Source organism: Pholcus phalangioides, unplaced genomic scaffold (assembly GCF_987345545.1).
Source record: "Pholcus phalangioides strain wild (caught in Gottingen) unplaced genomic scaffold, Ppha-v1.0 ptg000013l_1, whole genome shotgun sequence".
NCBI classification, from domain to species: domain Eukaryota; kingdom Metazoa; phylum Arthropoda; class Arachnida; order Araneae; family Pholcidae; genus Pholcus; species Pholcus phalangioides.
Genome location: NW_028301606.1, coordinates 4,184,556 through 4,209,084, shown reverse-complemented (window position 1 = coordinate 4,209,084; position 24,529 = coordinate 4,184,556). Strand labels below are relative to the sequence as shown.

General features: G+C 36.4%; 1 protein-coding gene and 1 pseudogene across 1 annotated transcript in view; one reads left to right on the top strand and one right to left on the bottom strand.

Moving 5' to 3' along the window:
* The window catches only part of LOC149078487 (neuroligin-4, X-linked-like), a 191,378-nt gene that overhangs the window by 144,346 nt on the left and 22,503 nt on the right, over window positions 1-24,529 (bottom strand). The window lies entirely within an intron of this gene.
* On the top strand, window positions 10,311-11,318 carry LOC149078488 (uncharacterized; annotated as a pseudogene).

The following is a 24,529-nucleotide window of genomic DNA, read 5'->3' as shown; positions in this document are numbered from 1 at the left end:
TCTCTTTAAGAACTATTTCTAACTGACGAAACTATTTCGTCTTGGCCTTTCCCAAGGGAAGCGTTTTCATTTCGGGGTCCTACTAATGGTCGTATTTTCTGAGAAAGGTAATTGATGGATTCGTTTTTATAGTACCTTATCCTTTTGTGTTGGGGGGAAGAGAAAAAATACCACTTATAGAAATTGTTGGGATCGTTATAGGATCTCCTGAGATTGACGCGTTATTTTATGGACGTGTTAAATATCATTTTTTGTGTCTAAGATACATATTTATGTGATAAATTTTGATGTAATGATTTTGGGATTGAATTTTATAGGAGATATATTTCCTTCTTGCTTATATAGCTTTTCTTCTTATACCATCATCTTGACTGGTTTTAATGGCTGTAGAATTTTGTACATCCTCATGAAACTGCTCCAATACTTTTTCGGATCTGTTTAACGGGAATTACAGCATACAATCGTCATGGCATTTCATGATATCATGTAATATCAAACACTCATTTTTTTTTATCTAAACTTAATTTGCATCTTGCTTTACTTATATCCTTGGTGAATCAGGAAAAGAAACGAACGAATTTTTCAGATTTATGCCAAAATGTTTAAGTAAGCGCTATCTTGAAGCTCTCTAAATCTTTCAATTTGACATAGTTAGGAACAAGATAGGGGGAGGGGGGCTAATCGAATGACCAAGTGATGCCTAGGGCTTTTCTAACTAATTTTCAGTGTCAGATTAATTTATCTAAGTGTATATGTCCTTTATAACGACAGTTCACAAACACAGAGGGGATTGTCGTTACAATGGATTTCTCGATATAAAGGAATTTTAGTTTTTTTTTCAAAGCTATAATCATATAAAATAGGGGAGTTGGACTAGATAAATTTTATTTTTTTAATTTTATTTTGAACTACTTTTGCTGAAATATGCACCTAGAGGTAACTGCTTATGCATGCATAGAATTGATTATATAACAAAGAAAAACAAATTTGGCGATTGAACCCGAATTTTTTTCCGATTTCACCTTTTGTTTCGTTATCTTTTTTTCTTTTTTTTAACATTTGAATAAAATCTGAAATTTTGTTTCGGGTGCTAAATTTTTCCTTTGTCTTTCCATAGCAAAAACAAAGTCTAAAAAAATCCGAAACTGTCTCTCTCATGCAGTTTTAGCTTAAAAAAAGCTGCAGGAAGAAACAACTTACTGAACTTCCCTATAGCCAAAGAAAATCAACAATACCTGTTTGCCCTGTGTCCAGTTTTGAAAGATTCCAAGAAAGGAGGGGAGGGGGGAATTTTTCCAGGGAAATAACAATGATGTCGTGGAAATAATAAACCAGGCGTCGAGATCCTACCCGCTCAACCAACTTACCTATAGATAAAGTTTTGTGTTTTCCACCTCCTATATAGATAACAAGAAGATAAGATACAGCATGAGAGGCCCTCCTATCTATCCGGAAATACCGACATGCCCCATTTATGAACATCTATGAATGGGATGAAGAGATTTTTTAAAAAATGCCACTTTTTCCAGTATATATTTTACTTGTAATTCGTAAAGGAAGGAGAAAAGAAAAGATTTTTTCGAGCATTTTCGTTGCCGTTATATCGAATGTGCTCTGATTTTCATCTATAAATTGAAATCAGAATATTTATTTATTATTACGAACATTTTTTTGAATCTTTAACATTAGCTGTTGACTCTCACTTGCGAATTATTCGTAATAACAAGATTCTCGTTAAAAATACCATACTCGCTGCAACAGACTTTTACTATATGGTGATCTTTATTTTACAATATGGAAGACAGATGACAGCATCAGCAGGAACACCAAGCAACCACAACTCTAACAGTACCGCAATACACTCGCAACAGACATTCACGCATGTAACGTTACAAATTCCGCAGAGGAATGTGTAGGAGGTTAAGTACGAGTCAATGTGCGTGCAAGGTTAAATAGTAGAGTTGCCATCCTGGGACATGAAATTGCCTTCAGAGAAGAATTTTTTTTTTTTTTTGTGCTGATAAATATGGCCATTAAGTCGGGTAAGAGACTAATCTAACTCCGTTGTGTTGGCACACGCTATTGCTGACCCCATACTACTGCAGCACAACAGAAACTAAGCAGATTATAACGCTTCCTCTGAGGATTCTTGTACGATAGCTCACACAATTCATTTATGTTTATTTATTTTTTTTCACTCACTTAGAGTATAATGCTGAATATACGGCTGTTATAGAAGATTAAAGTGTTTCAAGACTGCCAAATACGTAAACATCGACCCAAGAAGAAAAACCTAAATTGTTATTGATTAGCGAACTCATGAATACTGACTCACACATTATCAACCTGATACTGATGAAGATTTCCAAATACATTAGCATAATTTCAATACTATAATTATAATTTTAGTATTTTTGCGTTTACTGTCTGAATTATGAAACATTATTATTATTTCTTTTTAAATTTTCAATATTCAAGATACCGTAAAAATCTGTATAACGAGTACGGCTTATAATGACTTATAATACATTATAGCGAGGTTTTAATTATAGAACCTCGCTTTAACAAGCGATTTGCAAATAACTAATATTAAAGGTACAAAAAAAATTCAGTAGTAGTAACTTGAAATGTTAGGAATCATTCGATATAACGTTGGAAAGACTCTCAAAAATGCAAGTTTTCGCTATTATCTATTCAAGAAGTTCAACTAAGGATGACATTCATCATAGCACGTACTCCGAGGTACTTCTAACAAAGAATAAAGGCTGAAATGTTTTAACCCTTTCACAAATAATTCAGAATTTTAATTCTTCGGTTGGTCAACTGAATCACTCTGGTAGAAAAACGAAATTCTATTTAAAAATGCTATAGCAAATACGTTATACCAACAATTTTTCTCGTGATTGTGAACTGTCATTATCACGGACTTTTACTGCATTCACGAATAAAATGATATACTATGGGTACAAATCATTCTAAAATTCTATGCCGCTTAATGTAATCACATCGGGAACTTGGTTTGTGATAACAATAACCGAATGATAACTATATCAGAGGATAATCCCGTTTGCTAGAACGGTTACCATGCGGGATGTATAATAAACGAGCATAAGAAAAAACGGGGCGACGGTTTTTCTTTCATACATAATTGATTGCAAAATTTTCAGTTCGATTTTTGTGTTATACTAAAACAGTTCTCCCTCCCCCACAAACTAAAATACTGTTTTTTTTCCTTAATTGAGCGTGTGTGAGGACTTGGAATGGAAGTGACACGAATTACATTACTTTTTCTAATGTGCGATACATTTCGCATGGTCCTGGCCTTAAGAAAGTCTCTCAGAAAAATAAATTTGAATCTGGTCAATTGAAAGAAACTGATCAAGAACCGAACGAAAATCTCTCTTTTTTTTTGCCTTCATTATACGGAAACCATCTAAAAGAGCAACTTCACACTTATATGGATTGCAGCGAACACTACGGCTCGATTGCGATATTAAGATACGAAAATGATTGTCAACAACGAAGAGAGGCAGAGAACACCTTCTAGACTCATACATAGTCTTGCAGCGTGATAGCGATAACTTACGGTGGGAGAAATAATTTTTAAAGCGTCTTATCTTAAAAATATGCAAAAAAATACTTTCAGCGGAAAAAAGAAATTGATAACATTATATGAATAAACTGAAAACAAAAAAACGTATTTTTTCTAATGTTATGATATTGGGCCGTTCCGTTATTTGGAAAAATGATAACAATACCCGAATGATAGCATTATCAGTTATTATCATAAGCGGCGTCAACTGTAATGAGATTATTCACGATTCGGCCGTATAGTATAAGCTTGTGGTGCCCAACGTAGACGACCCCCAAGAGTCGGGTCACGGGTACTGGAGACGACCGTCTGGAAAACACGAGCAGAGAGTTACTACACACGAAAGCGTGAGGTCCAAAATTTCTATGTCTGTCTTCCTTTTTTATTAACCAAGATAATTGTTATGTGTCGTCGTAATAAATGTTCATATCGAAGCAGTGACTCTGCGTTCGGTGACTCCGTAAGCTAATAAATCTCTTATTTCATTATATGAAGCCTGGCCGTTAAGTAATAATTACTTGCCAATATTGATGTCAGATGGCAGCACAGTACACATAACAAACATTACGCAGAAAAAAATTTACGTTAGGTTCACAACACGTACGCGCACATTATGGCTTGTACCAATTCGTTAGAAATTTCATAGAGGAATGTGTACGAGGGGCATGCTTGGTTAAGGAGAAGTAGTAGTAGTAGTAGTACTTGCCAATATGTTTTAAATCATTTTGTTTGTAACAAAGAAAGACGCGATGCCTTTCAGCATGACTCGTAATTAAACAGTCATCATTTTGTATTGCGTATGTGCATTACGTGTAATTCGTGTCATGATGAAGTTTGTTATGAGATTGGCTATTTAAGAGAAATGTTTTACACATAGAGAGTACTTTACATTACTATGTAAAGCATTTCGAGCTTAAATAGTAAATCTCATAACAAATTTTAACATGACACGAATTACATATAATATACATCGCATTATCAAGATGCGATGACCGATCCAAGCATAAGCTTTTTACGAAAATTGATACAGCACTCATTCACATTACCAACTTCACAGATCTAAGGATCAGGCCGTCTTAAGAGCATCATGAGCCTTCGGGCCAAGTGATTTTTCTGAGGCCCTACCAGGTAAATTGCGGAAAATTTCAACCAGATCTCATTTTCCTGAGCCCCCCCCCCCTTTATGTTGAATTCCCCCGTGACGTGCCAGGTTGGGCCCATTCGTTAAGACGGCACTTCTGACGATGATATAAACCCTATATAATATTTTTCTTAGTTTCCCCTACTATTACTACTACTAAACGACACATTCACCTCGTTACTATTCCTTTGCGGAACCTCTAACGAATTGGTACATGAGGGGAATGTGCGTGTACGTGTAGTGAAACCTGACGTGACGTTTGTTTCTGTGTAACGCTGGTTATGTGTAGTGCTGCCATCTGCCACCAGTTTTTAAAGTTTCCCATACCGGAAAACTAACCTCATTGTAAAAACAAAACCAGTTCCATCAATCATTAGAGATATATGGATTATATGTTGAAAAAAAACAATGGAATTCCTCAGACTATACACCACTGTGCCTTATCTGCTGCTTTTCTTTTATTTTCAGAGGGTGTGTGTGTGTGTGTGAGAGAGAGAGAGAGAGAGAGAGAGAGAGAGAGAGAGAGAGTGTGTGTGTGTGAGGTATATTTTCAAACTTAAAATTTCTCAAAAATATTTTACATAGATTTACGGCGTATAGAAACGAATTGAAAAATCTACATTTTTCCGAAATACCGGAAAAAAACAACTCATTTTCTCATGATTTCATTATTGCTGATGAAATTTTCATATGAGGACTATACAATGATATCTTACTTAAAGCACTGAAATTGGCATTTGCGGCTTATACGCATAAAAATACATTGCGTAGTGTTCTTAACTTATTTGGGAATATCCCCGTTAATAGAAGAACATGATAGATTTTATTGAACTCAAGACACAGCTTCTATATTCTTTTTCGAATCACCAGCACCGTCTGTGCCTGTCAACAGAAAAGCACTAATGTAGCAACTATACAACATACAGTATAATCATACTCAAATCACATAACCCTTTCAGACCCTGGTGCCATAAATGTGTGGTTTGTTTTTTCTCACTACAGAATTCTTGTTTTTAACCTGGAGAAGTTAAACCCTGACTTAAGGATTAAAGTTAAGGAAGGAAGAAGTTAAGCCCTGAAAGAGGATTGTGTATGTTTTGAGTTAGAAATATCGTAAATATGAAATCTGAGAGGCTTTTATCAGACGGCAGCACTTGAAGTTGAACATTCAGGAGGTTTTTAAGATAACTTCTAGGAAAAAATGACTCAGGGAAAAACGATATATATTAGATACAATTTATCAATAAAATTCTGGTAATAATTGTATGCGGAGATAAATATTCCCTGCATCATCCTGGCTAAAAATATTGAAGTGAATTATTTCTTCACAAAAAGAAATTTAAAATATAAAAAGTCGGAAAACAGAAAAACATTAATGCGTTTTTTGAGTATCACCAAATAACGCAAAAACATTTTGAAAATTCCGAAAAAGTGAATGTTCGAGTTTGAGAGGGACAATTCAGATTCTTCAAATGAAATAGTACAGAAATATCATCGATACCCTCGCCGTTGTAAAATAGTGCTGTACTGTATAATCAAACACCGTTGATTATTCTTTTCTCAATGAGCACCTCAGTTCTCAAGAGCAACAGTTCAAAATGTCTTACTCCAAGACCGAAGATGCTTCAAGGTTTTGAAAAAATTAAACAAAAGCATTATTGCATTCTTCAAGTACAAAAAAAAGACCCAGTAAGTTTACTTTCCTTTCTTTTTCAACATCTAGATCCAAATTTATAGCATATACTTTCTCGAATAAAATCCATATCTTCACATTCAACATAAAATATCGCAGTCACCTCGACCATTTTTTGTACAGAAGTACACAACGGAATGGCAAAGAAATTCGCATTGAAACGTGTGAAAGTTAACATGATCTTTTCCTGATCCCGATCCAGAAAAGTAAGCGATTTGGAAAAAGGTTATAGACTTCTTCGAAGGATTTATGGGCCTCCCCTTTTTTATTTCCTCGTACTTTAGGTACATGTGCTACAGCGGAAATTGCACGGCGAGTACACGGCTGTAATAAAACGCTGTTCCCGTTCGCTAGAAATAAATTCTGGAAGTAGATATAGCCGCTGTTACTTGTTACGGACGGCGCTTTTTTTTTTTTTATTGCTTTCAAACAGGTTATAAGGTAACATGGAATAGAATATTCCCAAAACTTACCCGATTACGGAAAATTATGAGGGAAATGCTGCACAAAAAAACATCGTATATATTGGTATCATCCTCTTTAACAATAGATATATTACGATATTAACATATAGCAGCAACACGATATACAGTATCTTAACAATAGATGGTAGTTATGAATAATTACCGATTATTAATTTGCTAGAAATTGGTGGTAGATAACACATACATTACTGTAAAAGGTGAAATCGTCTTTTAAAGAAACGCTGATTGTAGATACAGTGAAAATTAACTGTGTTGGTTAGAAAAATTATCAAAAAAATATGATTATCGCACCACTTTATGGAGAGTGAGGTGCTGAAGTAATATAACTTTCTAAAATATGTAGGGTGTCCTGCAATTCCTAATTCGGCCTTTATCTTATCAACCGTTCATCGTACAGGTATGGTTCCACTTGTTAAAAATGTTCAAAATATGTTCAAAGAAATTACCCTGCACCTGTTTTTGAGAATGGAACTACTATGCGTCAGAAAATACCAAAAATCTAAATGTTTATACGTTTTCGCGTTTTCTAATTTTAACTTAAAAAGCTTTTGCCCTGCATCTTCTGGGTCCAACCAGAAAAATCACGAGTTTTTAACTGCAATATTTGCTAAAATATTTGAATTTAATATATAAGAAAATTTGGGAAAAAAGAGCATGAACTAACAAACAACGCTTGTTTCACCACACTTTTCTAAAATTTTTCCTCGTACTTTAGCTATGTGCTACAACGGAAATTACAATAGATGGTAGTTATGCATAATTGCCAATTATTAATTTGCTAGAGGGATAGTAGACAACACATAGATTACTGGAAAAAAATTGAAATTTTCTTTTAAAGAAACGCTTGATTGTAGATACAGTGGAAATTATCAGGGAGCTGTTGGTTGATAGAAAAATTATCGAAAAAACGATTCTCGCCCCACTTTATGCAGGGCAAGCTTCAGCAAATGGTGTGGTTAAAAGCTTGTTTTTTAAAGTTCTTCCCTTGTTATGTTTTTTTATTTGGGCTCAGAAGAGACAAGGCTACAACTTTCTATTTGAAAGTTAGAGGACAAAGGGGAGCGTTTAAAAATTTCGATTTTTAATTTTGTGACACTCCGTACTTTCAATCTCAAAATTGGTTGGGAAGGGGGATTTCTGACACATTTCATTCACATTTTTATCATTTCCTAAATTGGAACTATACATCTACACCGAATGGTTGATGAGATAAAAGCCGTAGTAGGACTTACAGGACACCCTGTATAAAGCTTGGCCTAATAAAGCAATTTCTCAGGACACTCAATAAAGATAACCGAATCATGAAATACCTGATACCGTCGTATTAGCAGGCAAGGAGAACAGCATGCCATGAACAGAAACATATTTTCCGACGTACTGTTCTCCGCTTTTAACAATCGTATCTGTTTTACGTTGAGATAGTTTAAGCTTTTTGTGCTTGGATTTTTTCTACCGCAAATCTTGATTTATATTATAAATGTTGGATGCTAAGAATATTCGTTCATGATCATATCTATGATACTATTGAAATAAGATAAATGAAAAAGAAAAGCATTTTGCATTGCGAAACATGTTGATGTGATTCAAAGGTAACGCCATTTTTTTTTAATTTCTGAGCATCCAAAACACACATCTAAATTTGATTTTAGGTGAACGATAATTGAATTAAAGCAATAAGTAAATGTTACATTTTGATATTAATGCTCCTCCATGATATATGCTTTTATATTCGGTTGCAGTATTTTGATTATAGTTAACATCCATACTTTTAATTTGCATCTTTTTCAGTCACCTTGTTGGGCAATTTGCCTGTTCTGGTCTCTTTCTATTTGTATTTTCTTTATTTTTATCAAGTGACTGAGCAAAATAGTAATTTTTTCCGGTAAGACAGCATTGATTTAGACTCTCACATTAAAAAAAACATGATATCCCTCGATTTTCCGGACATGCCGGCTAATGCTAGAGAATACGGTACATCTGTAAAGTTTTAGTTTGACTCAGCAATGAAAAACTGCCTGCAGGGATTTTTGATGTTCCTCAACTTGTAGTAAGCTCGTTGAGGATTTAAAACTTCCGGCATCTGACTGATATTGAACTTCTGCCTGGCCATGGTTTGTCTAGATCGGGGGTTCTTAAACTGTACGCAGCGGAGCAGCTTCCCTGACGAAGGTTTTCGAAGAGATTCTTCGTTAAAACTACTCTTGGGAGTCTCGGATGAAGGTTAATTAGAAAAAGGGATGACGAATGAGAAAAAAGTTTGAGAAATTTTATCTGTATTAAAATTAAGAATTCTATAAGTAACCACAAAACAGATAATTATGAAGAATTGGTTTGGAATTAGAAAGTTTGGTTAAAAAAAGTTATGACGAACAATTCGGATGCTTATACGAACACAAAGGTGTATTTTCTTCACAGCCACTTGGAGAAATTTCCAGACAATCTGTATCACTTTAGTAAGGTACAAAGGAAGAGGCTTCATCAAAAAATCTAGGCAGATGAAACTTTCATGTGATGACAGAGTACTGCTGGAGCATCCATTATGTCCCATAAAAAACTATCCGCACAGAGAGCGACAAACGTACATCGTACAAATGTTCAGTCATTACACATCACTCCTTTTGTGAAAAATAGATGGCAGCGCTAAATTTCACTCACAACATCAGATGCTAAATCAGAATTCCGGCATAACTCATTCGGTAGCAAATTTCTCATGGAAATGGATTACCTTTTGGGTTTGATAATATGATTAAATAATCGACGTTTGGGTTTACCCAAAATTCCAAAACGAACACGGCTATACGCGTTTCAGAACTATATGGAGTTCCTTCATCAGTAGCAGAAACAAAGAAGGAAGAAAATATTGAAAAAACTCCTTATAGCGGGAGTTACTCGCTGTTGTAGACAAGAGTCAATTTCAAAATGAACCGGCAACAAAAGAATAGAGCAAGAGGACGGAAAAAAGAAGAAAAATGGCGGAGTCAATCACAACCGAGATAGTGATGCTGATGGAGAATAATAATTATTGTAGAAACTGTTGCCAGATTTTTGAGAAGGGTGGTGTGCAAGATAGGTCGTTGACCAACTGGTTTGTGTTTTTGTTGATGTGGAATGATTCGAAGAAATCCAAGTCAGACGGTGAGGGACATTTTTGGATTATTTTGGCAGAAGAGAAGTCAAATTTATGGTCAAAGGACCAGCAGTGTTGGGCTAATTGTTATTAAATTTTAGGGCGCAGAGCTCCTGGTCATTGATTTCAACTTTCGATAAATTAATTACAGCATTGTTGTTAACCTTGGGGAGGGGGAAAATGTTTCCGAGTGGCATGCTTATGTACGAGTTTGGACGTTACGTTCTCTTTCGTTCGGAAATACGTTCTCTTTCACCAAACAATTCTATCGTATGACTGAAGGCCTTGCCATGGAAAACCCTCTCAGTCCTGTACTTAGTGACATCTACATGCACTATTTTGAAACAAAACTCTTCCGTGAAATTCGTTTTCCTTTTTATGTCAGATATGTTGATGATTGCTTCGTTCTTCTTGGCCGTAACGCTAACATTGACCATATTCTAAATACTCTCAATTCCATTGACCCTTGCATTCAATTCACTATAGAGGAAGAAAACAATGACCAAATTGCATTCCTGGACGTATTGGTCACTCGCCATGAACAAACTTTCTCTACCACTGTATTTCGCAAACCATTTGCGGTTTCTCTACCCCCTCACAACCTCTCTGCGCATCCTCCATCACAAAAGTATGCCTCGTTCTAGACATACGTGAAGCGAGCCATTAATATCTGCTCTTCGCCGACGTTACTCGATGCTGAACTGAATCTCCTTAGAGCAATAGCAGTCGATCGTGGCTACCGTATCTCTCTCATTGATAATCTACACAGCAAACTGATTAAAAACACTTCCAAAACCAAGCCTAAACCTGAACATAAAAACTTGATCATTTTGCCTTTCTTCCCAAAAACCAGCCAACGCATCGCTAAAATCCTTCGAAAATACAATTTTTCTGTGGTTTTCACCCCCGTCAATAAACTTCGTTTCTCTTAACTGAAAAATCCCATTGACACACTCAACAACTGGGGCATCTACAGCATTTCATGCCAATGCGGATTATCATATATAGGCCAAACTAAACGTGCCCTAAAATACCGTTTAAATTAGCATAGAAGATACGTAAGCAACCAAGACCTTAACCGCTCATCCATAGCCCAACACTGCTGGTCCTTTGACCACAAATTTGACTTCTCTTCTGCCAAAATCATCCAAAAATGTCCCTCACCGTCTGACTTGGATTTCTTCGAATCATTCCACATCAACAAAGACACAAACCAGTTGGTCAACGACCTATCTAGCACACCACCCTTCTCAAAAATCTGGCAACAGTTTCTACAATAATTATTATTCTCCATCAGCATCACTATCACGTTCTCGGTTGTGATTGGCTCCACCATTTTTCTTCTTTTTTCCGTCCTCTTGCTCTTTTGTTGCCGGTTCATTTTAAATTCGACTCTTGTCTACAACAGCGAGTAACTCCCGCTATAAGGAGTTTTTTCAATATTTTCTTTCTTCTTTGTTTCTGCTACTGATGAAGGAACTTCATATAGTTCTGAAACGGGTATAGCCGTGTTCGTTTTGGAATTTTGAGTAAACCCAAACGTCGATTATTTAATCGTATTAAATTCCTCATGGTGTATAAGTATATGTGCTCGATTTGAAAGAGAGGAAAAAAAAACTTTCAACACGAAACTTTCAGTGCACCATGGAAGAAGTACTTTTTTTTTCATGAGACAATTGAATAAACTTATTTCGTTTCACTTTTTTGATAGATTAAATTAATTTAACTTAATTTTTGATTTTGATCGGACTGTTTCGATACGATTTTGTGTTAGAATTTAATTTCCACTTCATCAACAGCCAACTGTACAAAAACATGACAGATGTTGACTCATTACCAACAAATCATCACTGGAATCACTGGAATATCATTGTCATTAGAATCAGTGTTGGGAATTGGCATTACATTTTGTCCCTCTTATACGAGTTCAATTTTCACGAAAACGTCCTAAATTATAACCTTTCTTGTAAAAATAGTGATTTTTATAAACATTACCTACATCGAACAAAAGTTGTGAATGAAGTGTGCAGACATTTTTAAAAGATTAAAATTCTTGAGAATATAGAATTTGAAAAAAGCAGGCATATATCTTTCTGATATTTTCCTCAATTCCTTGGTTCCGCCAATATTTTTTTCAATCAATATATTTGTCACTTTAATAACCGTCAGTGGAATATACACATCGGCAACAGAATATAATGATGATAATTCCTTATCAACCGTCAAGCTTAGAAAAGAAAAAAAAAATAAAGTAAATGTAGTAAGCGAGCTTTTAGTGCACGTGTCCATCAACAATCTCAAAAATACAATCACAAGACGAGCAACAACAACTCTCTACATTGAAAAAAAAAATCACACTAACAAAATTCAAAAACCGATGTTTCCTTCGAAAATGTGCAAGTGTTTCAAGATAATTACGCCACAACAAGCGTCGCTGCATACAAATCAATATATAATGAAAATTCCAGCTCCCCAAAAAAAAAAATTAATTCTATTAAAACATTTTTGAGACAAAAATAAAACTTACAAAAAAAAAACTAATCCAAGACAAAAAAAAACTTCAAAAAAATCCTTCTTTCTTCTATTTTTTTGGAAATAAAAAAAGTGTGAAAAACTTCGGCAATTGATCGAATCCTTAATTTCTTTCAATGGACGCATTTAAGCTTTTCCCCCCAAAAAAAAGTAAAATAAGTACTTTTTTATTCCTACTTTCCCTTCAACCATTTATTTTCCTCTCCAATTTCTATATATAAAATAACGCCTCAAATTCGAACACATGCCAAATGAAAAAAAAAAAAAAAACAATAATAATAATAATAATACACAAAATTCTTTTTACTGTTTCATTTTTTATAGGCATCCTAATATATTGCCAAACAAATGCGTATTTTTCTGCTTTTCCCTGAATAAAGAGAAAAAATAAAATAAATTCCTTTCGAAATTCTTAGCTTATAACACAGATAATATATAGCAATGTGAGATATCCTATTAACTCCATTTTAAAAGACGTGCGATTTTTTTTCCCCCTTGTATTCTATTTTTTTGTAGGAAAAATAACGCGAAAACTACATTTCTTAAATCCAGGGTTAACTTTTTTTTTTGCCATTTTTCTTGATTTTTTTCTTATTTTCGCAATTTCTGGCATCATGCCACAAACCTACTTACCGAAGCTTACGACCCCACGCAGAGTGAGCATATAAGGGAAAATGGGCAAACGCATTTAGAAACAGCATTAAAATATGCGTTTTTTTTTTTCTTTTCCAAAGAGGGGCCCCTGCCATTTTTACAGCGGTGTGTTTAACGCTCCGATGCGCCGTCCGGGAACTTGAAGAACTTTTCTCCAGGCTTTCCATTTTAAATGCCCCCTCTCCCCTCCTTGGGGGGGGGTGATAAGAAGGGGGCACGAGAAACGAGATGTATATGTGGATACTAGAGAAAGTATGTCCTGGACAGGAAAAATGTCTGAGCTAAATGAGCGTCATCATGGACTTGACTTATTCCGGATATACTGGGGTTTTCAAGAAAAATTCCTCCCACTATTCTAATTCGTTGGGTTTTTTTTCTCTCTCTCTCAAGAGAATGGAGATGAGAGATCCAGGATGCGTGTTAAATCCGGGATATTTCCTTTGATTCTGGAATTGCTTCCTTTATTTGTCCTGGCGAATCTTTATTATATGTTCATGGTTGTGAAATTTGTTCTCGATTTAAGTTTTATAGCGTTAAAAGATCTGCTATAAGATTTTATTCTTCTCTGATATTTTAAAATTTATCGTTAGTTGAGTTTTGTAAATCCGGGTATGAATATTTTATGTTCAACTAGAAAGATATTGGTTATGCGCCCAGATTCTCTGATCTAACTTCAGCTGAATGTAATATTTATGCAAATATCTTTGAGTTACGTTGAAGTTCCCATCTGTATGTTTTGAAATGTTTGACAGTGGTATTGACGTAACTTAACCCCTCAAGCAGCCGCACTGGCAATCAAAACTCTCTGTGAATTCCAACCTTAGTTTTTTTCAAGAATAATGATTCTGATTTTGTGCAACTGATAAGTGTTTCTCCCTCCAACACGGAGAATAATGACAAAAAAAAAAACAAGAAAGAGAAATATCCTATCTCTTTTTTTTCCTATCACTTATACTGAATGAATGAACGCCAGGGCTCTGCCAGCGGATTTTTCCCGTTGCCGGAATCTCTGTTCAGCCCAGCTTCGTGGAAGGGTCTGGAACACTTTATAATTAAGCCGGAAAAAATAAATATATATGAACATAATATATTTGTATTATTTTTCTTTTTTTTTCATGCATGTGTTACGGCCAAATCCCGAAGTATAGCCAATTCACGACGGCACCCGGCCACTTCACGAACTGACCAAATTCTGAATTGTAGAAATTTCTGAATTGGAAATTTGCAGATTGGGACTTTGGCTAGCCATTTCGTGAAGTGGCTGGAGATGCCTGGCCAAATCTCGATGTGCTGATATAAGACGGTCCGGTAGGAGTCAAATCCATTTTTTTAATCACCAACGTGTGATACATGTCCATATATAGCAGCTGTATTGGATTATCTCCATATGACGAGAGAAAGAAAATGTGAAATTTGAGAGCAAACACTATATAAGTATATAGTATTTTTCAGGCGGTTTGATGGGCTGGCGTAACTAACGTGGAAAAATTATCACGAAGAAATTACGTCGATCCCGAATCATGTCCTTTGCTACCGGGCTTTGGTCATGGGCCACCAGCCACTTCACGAGCTGACCGTCCAATGTCCGAATTTCAGATATTGGCATGATTAATATTTAACGAAATTTTCCAATTCGTAAATCGGCTAATTTCGGTCTTAGCAGTAAGTAATACGTCTGCAAAAAATATACATAAAAAAAAACGTACAAAATAGTAACAATATATTTCCTTGGTGAGATAACAGATGACATGAAGTTGAAAGTTTTTGGAGAATATTCCAGGATTTCATTAAAAAAGAATGAATGTACTATTGTAATAAAAATTATTTGAGGGCTCCCATGTCATCTATTATTGTACACGCTTCATATATACATAAAATTATTCTATCATTTATATTGAATGAATGAACGCCAGAACTTTGCCACAGGACTTATCCCGTTGCCGAGATATCTTCCAGCTCAGCTTCGTGGCAGAGTCTGGAATACTTTATTTTATGTCAAAAAAAGAACCATAAAACAATTTTTACAATATATTTGCTCGGACAAATGGGCACTGTCTTTCGCGATTTACAAATTTTGTGGTGGTTACAGACGAGATGGGGTTGGGAGTTGAGAAAAGTTTCGGGGTTTCGTTAAGACGGATAAATGTACGCATATTAGGATGGAGGTATGTTTTAAAAGAAATTGAGGAGGGCCATGTCATCTCATCTGTTATTTTATACTTGCCATATTACACTGCTGGCCACCATAAATGCAACACCCTGAAGGAAGCATGCAAATAATATGAAATTTACAACATGCATTAGCGGAGGTGAGATATGCAAATTATTAGAATTTCAGCGCAGACGCACATCACGCGCGCCTTTGGCGCCACTTCAAAGCGCTATTTAAGGCTTGGAGTTTTCGACGATTTGAAGTACGGCAATTGTGTTTTTCTTGTGGTTTTTTCAAAAAAACGATCAATTATGCCTCGTAGAAAACAGCGATCATCTTTTGATCAAGTATCCGAGTTCGACAGAGGAAGGATAGTGGCCTACCGAGATTGTGGATTATCTTTCAGGGAAATCGGTAGTCGTGTTGGACGAAACCAAACAACTGTAATGCGGATATGTGATCGTTGGATGCAGGAGGGTACGACGGACCGACGTGTTCGATCGCATCCACCTCAGTGCACCACTTCACATGATGACAGGCATATTGTGCGTATGGCAGTGACGGATCGCTCAGCCACATCACGAACCATAGCACAGCACATTCAGTCTGTACCGCATCATCCAGTGTCTGCGCGTACCATTCGACGCCGTTTACAGCAGAGTGGTCTGTCCGCAAGACGTCCATTGCTTCGTCTACCCTTGACGCAGAACCACAGACGTCTCCGCCGCCAATGGTGCGATGAAAGAAGGATGTGGACGGCACAATGGAATGAAATTGTCTTTACTGACGAGTCACGCTTCTGTCTGCAACACCACGATGGTCGGATTCGAGTCTGGAGACACCGTGGAGAGAGGATGCTGAACAGCTGCGTTATGCACTGCCACACTGGTCCTGCACCGGGTATTATGGTATGGGGCGGTATTGGATATCACTCTCGCACTCCTCTAGTACGCATTGCCGGTACTTTAAAAAGCCAGCGCTACATCTCCGAGGTGTTGGAGCCAGTTGTCCTTCCTTACCTTCAGGGCTTGCCCACAGCCATATTTCAACAGGATAATGCGCGACCACACGTGGCACGCATTGTCCAAAGGTTCTTCGTCAATCGCCAGATTGAATTGCTTCCCTGGCCAGCTCGCTCTCCGGATCTTTCGCCGATAGAAAACATGTGGTCCATGGTTGCTCAACGATTGACCCAGATTACATCCCCAGCTGCCGCACCAGATCAACTTTGGCAACGCGTGGAAGCTGCTTGGTCTGCTGTACCCCAAGAACACATCCAAAGTATCTTTGAATCAATGCCGAGGCGTGTGGCAGCGGTGATCTCCAACAATGGCGGCTACTCTAGCTACTGATTTTGGCAGGAACCACACCTCACAGAAGTCTATAAATTTAATCATTTGATGCTTGGTCAACATGCTACCTACAAAATGAATATTGTTGCGATATCTCTTGTCTTTCTTGGTGTTGCAATTTGGGTGGCCAGCAGTGTATATACACAGGATACAAAAAGAAAAAGAAATGAGAATCTTATTGTGAAATAAAATATATATTTATATATATATCCATCGGAGCGAGTCATCTCGCTTAACACCTTATTGGTGAGCAGATGGGTTTGGTAACTTGCGGACTACAAGCCAGCATCAGTTTTATTGGGTTGAGTTCACTCGCTCCGGCGGATTTAATGAAAATATACAGAATAAAAATATTGTGTGGGGGAATATATACAATTAGGGATCACCCGTGCCATCTCGCTTAGCACCTTATTCGGTGAGCAACATGAACACGACAGTATGAGTACGCACGTGTGTTGTGGACATGAAATGCATGAAGAAACTTGAATGGAGGAAAGAGAAATATACACATATACACACAGTTATATACATATATATAACTGCCAGGTCGAGTCGTCTCGCCTTAAACCTATTTTGGTGAGCAATGTGGGCTTGGTTTAAATGGGGGATTGTCTGGAGAGAGCGTTAGCTAAGGATCAGCTTCGGTCTTAGTGTTTTGGTTGACTCGATCTGGCTGGTTATATTGATATTTAAAAAATGAATATATATATAATATAAACTACATGTAATGGTTATTATGAAACTATTCGTGTCGTCCCGCCTAGCACCCTAGCTAGAATAGCGGCATGAAGGGCACTTGTGGTTATCACATTTACATCATTGTAACGGGAATGTCATAAAAATTCTTGTTCGGGTCCCGTCAGTACATGCTATATCTTGTACATGCAATGGTTATGTGTTAGTAGTGGCAGTCATGCGGATATGATTTTTGTTGTTGTTTTTATCCATTTCTGTTTTTCTCTCCCTTATTTTTGTAACATTTAAAACATTATTTTATAAATCTTGTAATCCTTGCTGCTGTGTTTCTGTTTTTGATTATTTGAGTGAACCATTGTTTTATATCATTTATACTGTAGGAATATTTCAAATCAAAACACTTTCTTCTGAAGATGATCCCAAGGTGAACTTGGGAAAGAGAAGTTTGTGGTCTCCACCACGAATCGAACCGAAGACCTTCTGTGAACCAAGCAAGTGCACTGACCATTATACCATAGGGACACAATCTTTCTTCCTTTGAAACATGTACTGTAGCGTGATTGGCTGAATAAAGACATTGCAGGCTCTTTAACATCAGCGAAAAGAAAGACCGTGCCTCTGTGGTGTAATGGTCGGTGCGCTTGCCCGGTTTTAGTTTGGCCACTTGGTGCGTGAATACAAAGGGCCTGAGATGTGTAAATGCAGTGGAGAGGATTGTCATAAAGCTGCGAATTGTGAACACGCTGCAAAATTCGTGAAACAAGACTAGCTAAATCGAGAAAAGAGCCTCGCCCTTTCGACCGGCCACTGCTACACAGCTGGGAGCTGTAAAGTCCTTCAAAAAGTGTTGAAAAAGACTGAGATCGAGTATCAACTACGAGTTCGACTCGTGGTAAAGTTGCCGCGGGCGGAGACATTTTGTATAGCGTCGTGAAACGTAAAGGCGGGACTGTACATCGTGTAATTAGTCTAACATCTATCTTAAGTACTAGCCACTTAATACTTCGATGGTGCAAATTTGTTGCCGGGGTGTACTGTTTTTTTTTTTTTTTTTTGAAGCCGAGCACAACTCAGGTCTATCGCCATGGGCAATTTACTACCTAGTGAGTTGTGCCGGAAGTGTAAGTATGTGTACCTAACAGTCTGAGTGCGTATTTAGTATTGTGTATGAGTTTGTAGTGCTGCCATCTATATCTCAGAAGTGATGTGAGTGAAGTGTAATGACTGTATATTTGTACTGTTTGTAGGACTGCTGCTCTCTGTGGCGAGACTTTTTAACGGGGAGATCGGCTCGCATTTGCGCCTTGAAGTTGGGAACCACAGAAAACCAACTTCAGCCGACCACCACTGTGGTGACGGTGGGACTCGAACCCGGGTCCCCGCGATGCGAGTCCGTCGGGGTGTACTGTTTGTAAACACAAGTGAAGAAACAAACTAATAAAGCGTCTTACAGTAGGATAATGCGTCTCTCACGATAACCAACCAAGAAAGGTGGCTCGCGATTTCTTACAACCCTTCTGACGCGATCTCTCTCAACCATTCCACTACGGTACTGGTCAATTTTACCTACGGTTTTCGGTGGCCAGTCACATGGAAATGTCTTTTGAAATAAAGATGCAAGTTGCATCTTCGCTTAGCCTCTCGCGCCGAGCACACTTGTTCTCCCGACTGAGATCTCAAGGCTCTGCCCTTAGCGGTAAGTTGGGGCTAAAGTATGCCTTGCCCACTTTGAAAGAGGTCCACGGTTTGATTCCCGGTGAAGACGACTAACTTTTCTTTCCCATGTTCACCTCGGCATAATATCTAGGAATTCTCTTGATTTGGTACATCGTTATCCGAGAAAAAAATCATCTATCTTACTGCAGGAATATTCCCATAGTATCCCAATCGACGAGAAACCAAACCACCATCTCTTTCTCTCTGTCCTTCTATTATGAAACTTTGAGAAAAGCTGACTGCGCATTTGCAACTGATCTGACGGTTTTGGTAAGGATGGAATACTTGTTTCACAACAAAGCCCTCTGTAGAGAGCTAGCTGGGCTCGGCATTGCCGAAGTAAGAGAGTTTTAAGGACGCGAGATTTTTCGTAATTGTCACAATAAAAGGCATCATCAAATTAAACTAAATATCTCGTCATTATACCCTGTAGGAGTTAAAAAAACGGTGCTGCTGCAGAAGCAACATTTCAGGCACTGTCTCATTTTCACATTTCAAAATTGTATTATGTCATAAAAGGACTCTCAGCTTCGCATTAAAATGCTGTTTCCTAAAATTCGTGTAAAAAGTTGTTTCTGTAGTTAACCAGTAGGCATATTGCCTTTCAAAATGAAGATCTTCTGGGACAGCCAAAGAATTGGAAAAATGAGAAATTGAGAACAGGAAAATATAAAATGAAAACATTCAAATTCCGGAAGAAGAAATCGTGTAGTGTAGCACTGCAAAGTCTTTCAAGTGCCTAAAGATTGGTTAGCTAAAAACTGCGAGGTTCTCTGCAAATTTCATAGCTGCAAACGAAAGCCAGTGTTATGATGCTGCTACGTCGTTGATTTCCAGGTTGCTGATAGATTTGCTGCGTGAAATTATGGCTTCCGACGAAACATGATATCTTTACGATAATTTAAAAAGATGAGATGAAAATTGCGGTTACGTTTAATCTAACATGCAATACCGAATATTTTACTATGAAAAGTTTTTTTTTTTTTTTTGGGTTGTAGCGCGGTCACGAATTCACATTCTTTATATGAATACAAATAAAAACTCCATTGATTCACAAACATTTTTTCGTGAAAAAATACTGTATTTTTCATCACACTGAGTGAATTTTCTTTGTGAAATTTAGGAATAGGACACACACGCATAGAGACCATCCAAAATATCATTAAACGAATTAATTCATACTGGGGTGTGCGTGTGTGTGTGTGTTTTTGTGCTAATAACAACAGGACAGTCCTTTTTTTCCGCGTTGAAGTTACATATAAACTGACTAATATGTCCAATCCTTTGCAATGACTGGGGAAACTAACTTTGTAGGAAATTCACTGATAACAAAATAGAGTAAACATAAATTCCACGATAACCGAAGAGCAAATAATTATTAACATACTTACATAATGATAAATTTTATCAATTTTTGTAGAAATTTTTTTTTTGCAACAACACGCATGCATATTCTTGAATCAGCATCGTAGAAAGCTTAAATTTTCGTATTGTAAAAGACTTACTAAATGAAACAGACGAGCTTCTTCTAAATAATGATATGAATCCTTCCAAATCATCCAATACTTCTAAATACAAATACAAATGGAAAGGCCACAACAGACAAAATGTCCAACGAGGTGGCTGAAAAAGATGTCCGTAAAAATATGGTTGTCGGATACATACAGGGTGTTTCAAAAAGAATCACCCGATTTGAAAGCCGTATATTACAAAAAAATATTGAACACATAGAGACTTAGGATTAATTTTATATTACATGGGCTAATCGTAAAGTTCTTCAAAAACCAAATGAAAGGTGCTCAATATGTCCACCTTGGGATGATGGCGTATGTCTATACGGTACTCAAATTCATCCCAAACTTTTGAGAGTGTGTTTGTATCCACAGCGGGTGGATTTCTGTGCGCTACGTGCGAAATTCTGTCGGATGTGCTCCACATTTTCGTCTGACATGCTGGGACTGCCAGGGGATTTCCATTTACACAGATAACCTGTGTCTCGGAATTGTTTACACCATCGCCTAATGCTCTGAGCTATAGGAAGTTCAACACCAGGGTATTTTTGACGAAAAGCACGATGAACAATTGCTACGGACTCACACTTCGCGAAGCTTAGAACACAAAACGATTTCTGTTATGCAGTCGCCATCTTGACAAACACCGAGGTGGCAGTCGAAGGAAGAGCGTTAGAGCCACCTGTTGGAAATTGCGTGAAAAACTCGAGATTTACCCTCTTTCTACCTATACATTATTTGGTCAAAACGGATTAAAAGCTGAATAGTTATGATTTTTTTTTTAATCGGATGATTCTTTTTGAAACACCTTGCATATAAGTAATATAGATAATAATAATATATAATATTTTATTGTTTGTACATCATCAAATACTACCCACTCTTCCATTAGTATAGCAAGCTTAGACTATACACATATTTCTAAGCCACATACCCCTAATAAATTTCTCTAAGTGAGAAATGCACCCTCGTGTATCTTTGAACTTAATCAAACTAATGGAAAATGAAGCAGTAAATCGAAAATACTTCAAACAATACAAACAAAATCTCGGAAACACAAACAATTTCAGATATACTTATTTATTCATCTAAATGCGTAAAACTTCCGGCGCAAAATTTCCCAGAGTAAATTCACCGGAAACTAGAAAGATTCTATTTCACAAAACACACGGAAACCATATATCGAGCATAAATTACCATTTCACCGATTCCTTCAAAAATAGCACTATAAATCAATATTAAGATAATATTCCGATATAAATATCCCAGAAATATTTTATCGTGTTTTCTCGTAATGGCATAAATATTTTTTTTCTTTTTTTCGTTCTCTCACGTATGTAAGTTCTATAGATTTTGTTCCGGAATTGGATAATAAAATAGGTTCCGTTGTTGTTTATAACCGCATTGTTTCTTTTCCATTTTATACTGTATTAAATTCCGGATCTTATTCTTTTTTTTTTCTCGACATACCACAGACAAAGATATTCAAGTTTACACCATACAGAGGAAAAACATTATCGAAAAAAACAGGCTATAACAATAAATCTCGTAGAGAAAAGTAGTAAAAAAATAGATCAATGTACAAGAAGTCCAGAAAACGTCTGAAAGGCATTCCATAGTCAAGTTTCGTTCTTGTTCATATCGGATTTGATCTTTCTTGTGGATTTCCAACTTGGAATACGTGAAAAACTCCAAAAGAAAAGCGAAAAACACTTGTATATCACGTTTAAACTACAGGCCCGAAATTTTACTACTATAAAGGGGGGAGGGGGTATATAAAAAAAAAGGCTGTATCATTCACACAATAGGAGGAAAAAACTATAAAATGGAAACGTGGTCGAAAAATAAAATAACTGAAGAATATTCCCTTTAGGGAATTTCAAGACCATTTTCCCAAGACTGAAATGATTTGGCTCCTGGAGTTCAAAGAATTTGGTGAACATTGTGATGATAGATATAGTGAGAGAGAGAAAAAAAATGGTCTGAAAGATCTTGGTTTTTTTTCTGGTTTTTTTCCTTGTTTCTTATCCTTTTTTTTCGATTCTGGAGTAGAGTCAAACGAAAGGTTTGTATCGTTACATTTGAGAGTATACGAATAGGGAATTTATGAATATAATTGCATAATATAAACGTATCATTTCCCATCTATTTATCGATTTTTCTTTCATGCGTAGAAACTATTGCATAACATAAACAGCTTACGAGTATCCGTTTTTTGCTGATCAATGATTTATAAAACATTATGATTATTAAAAAAGTTTTGTTCAATATTTACTACATACTCTAGGCCAGTGGTTTCCAAAAGTTTTGAAGCACGACACCCATTTGACAAGAATTTCATTGGTTACCCCCCCCCCTTTTTTTCTCAAACTTCAGTTAAAATTTAATCGATAGATGGCGTTTCTCACGGATACTATTATGTGCATAATCAACTCTGCATTTTAAAATATATAAATTATCACCCTTCTTGCAATGCTAGCTTTCTTCATATATTTATCAACATAATCAACATCACCAATCGAATCCATCATCCTAGACTGGAGTTTTAGCAAAATGTACGTTAAATTTAAGTAATTTATTGACGTTTCATCACATTTACCAACAAGAGCTTGGCGATTATAAATAATCACCGTTAAATGCTATAAATTCGCAAAATTTATCAAATTTACAAAAGTGGTCGAGCATTATGCTAATTCAGTGGAATAATTACATTTACCGCAACACATACAAAACCAATAGTATTTTCAAATGAGAACAATATTTTGTGTATACGTGCGAAATATGAAAGATTTTTTTTCGCAGCCATATACACAAAAGTAACTGAAGTGAAAAATAACCACAGTTAGTTTTTTACAGGTGAACGTATAAGAACGGGCTAGGTATAACACTATACAAATGTAATAAAAGAACGAGATTACCATTTTACGTTTTCGATTTTGTGTCCCGACAAGGGAGCAACCTCCGCTGTATGAGGTTATTTTCTGACAAACAACCTTATTCTCCAGAATGCCATGCCATTTTTTTTATTTCCCATGCTATTGAAGAAAGAACACTACATAGTACGTAACGTGTAAAACTGTCGTTCCACCATACACTGTGGGTTGTTTTCTTCTATTTTATATTAACAATAGTTCCTAATGATGACACTGTTAATATTAAAGTAGTTAGAGCAGCTTCTTTTGTACAGGTGAAACGACGTATAAACGGTAACTGAAGTCAATGTCATAAATTAGAATAGTTACAATTTTATAGGTGGAAGAACGTATACAAACTGTCCAAAGACGTATGAAAAGTGGCATTAGTTCTGTATTATAAAATGCAGTTTTTATGCCTGAGTGTTACCTGCGACTTCACTCGCGTGGATTCGGTAATCTGAAAAATTTTCAGAAATCCTGTCTTAGTGGATATAAAGTTTATAGGTTTGGTCAAGTTTTATATTTGTAGCTTCGGCTCGACGTGATTTTTCTACGTAACCTTTGAACCCCCTTATGACGCCCTTTGGTTTCGAATTTTGAAAAAAAACCCTTCTTAGTGAGTCTTTACTTCATGAAGTAAAACTACTGCCAAATCTCATGTTTATAGCTTCTGCGGTTCGGTGATGATAAATCAGTTCAGAGATGTGTGTAAAAGTAATCTCAAATAAGAAAAGGTTATTTTTTTTCTACTTGAAAGGGCAAAAATAGGAATAGCCAAAATATAAATATAATTTAAAGTTTTCTTAAAATGAGACTCCCCTTCACTAGTTCATATGTTTATCATTAATGTACATAATTCTAAATTATATTCGACCAAGACATCATGGATATAGAGAAAAATATGTCTTTTTCACTTGTTAAAATAAGATTTTCGGAAGACATTTTATGTCTGGAGCTAATGAT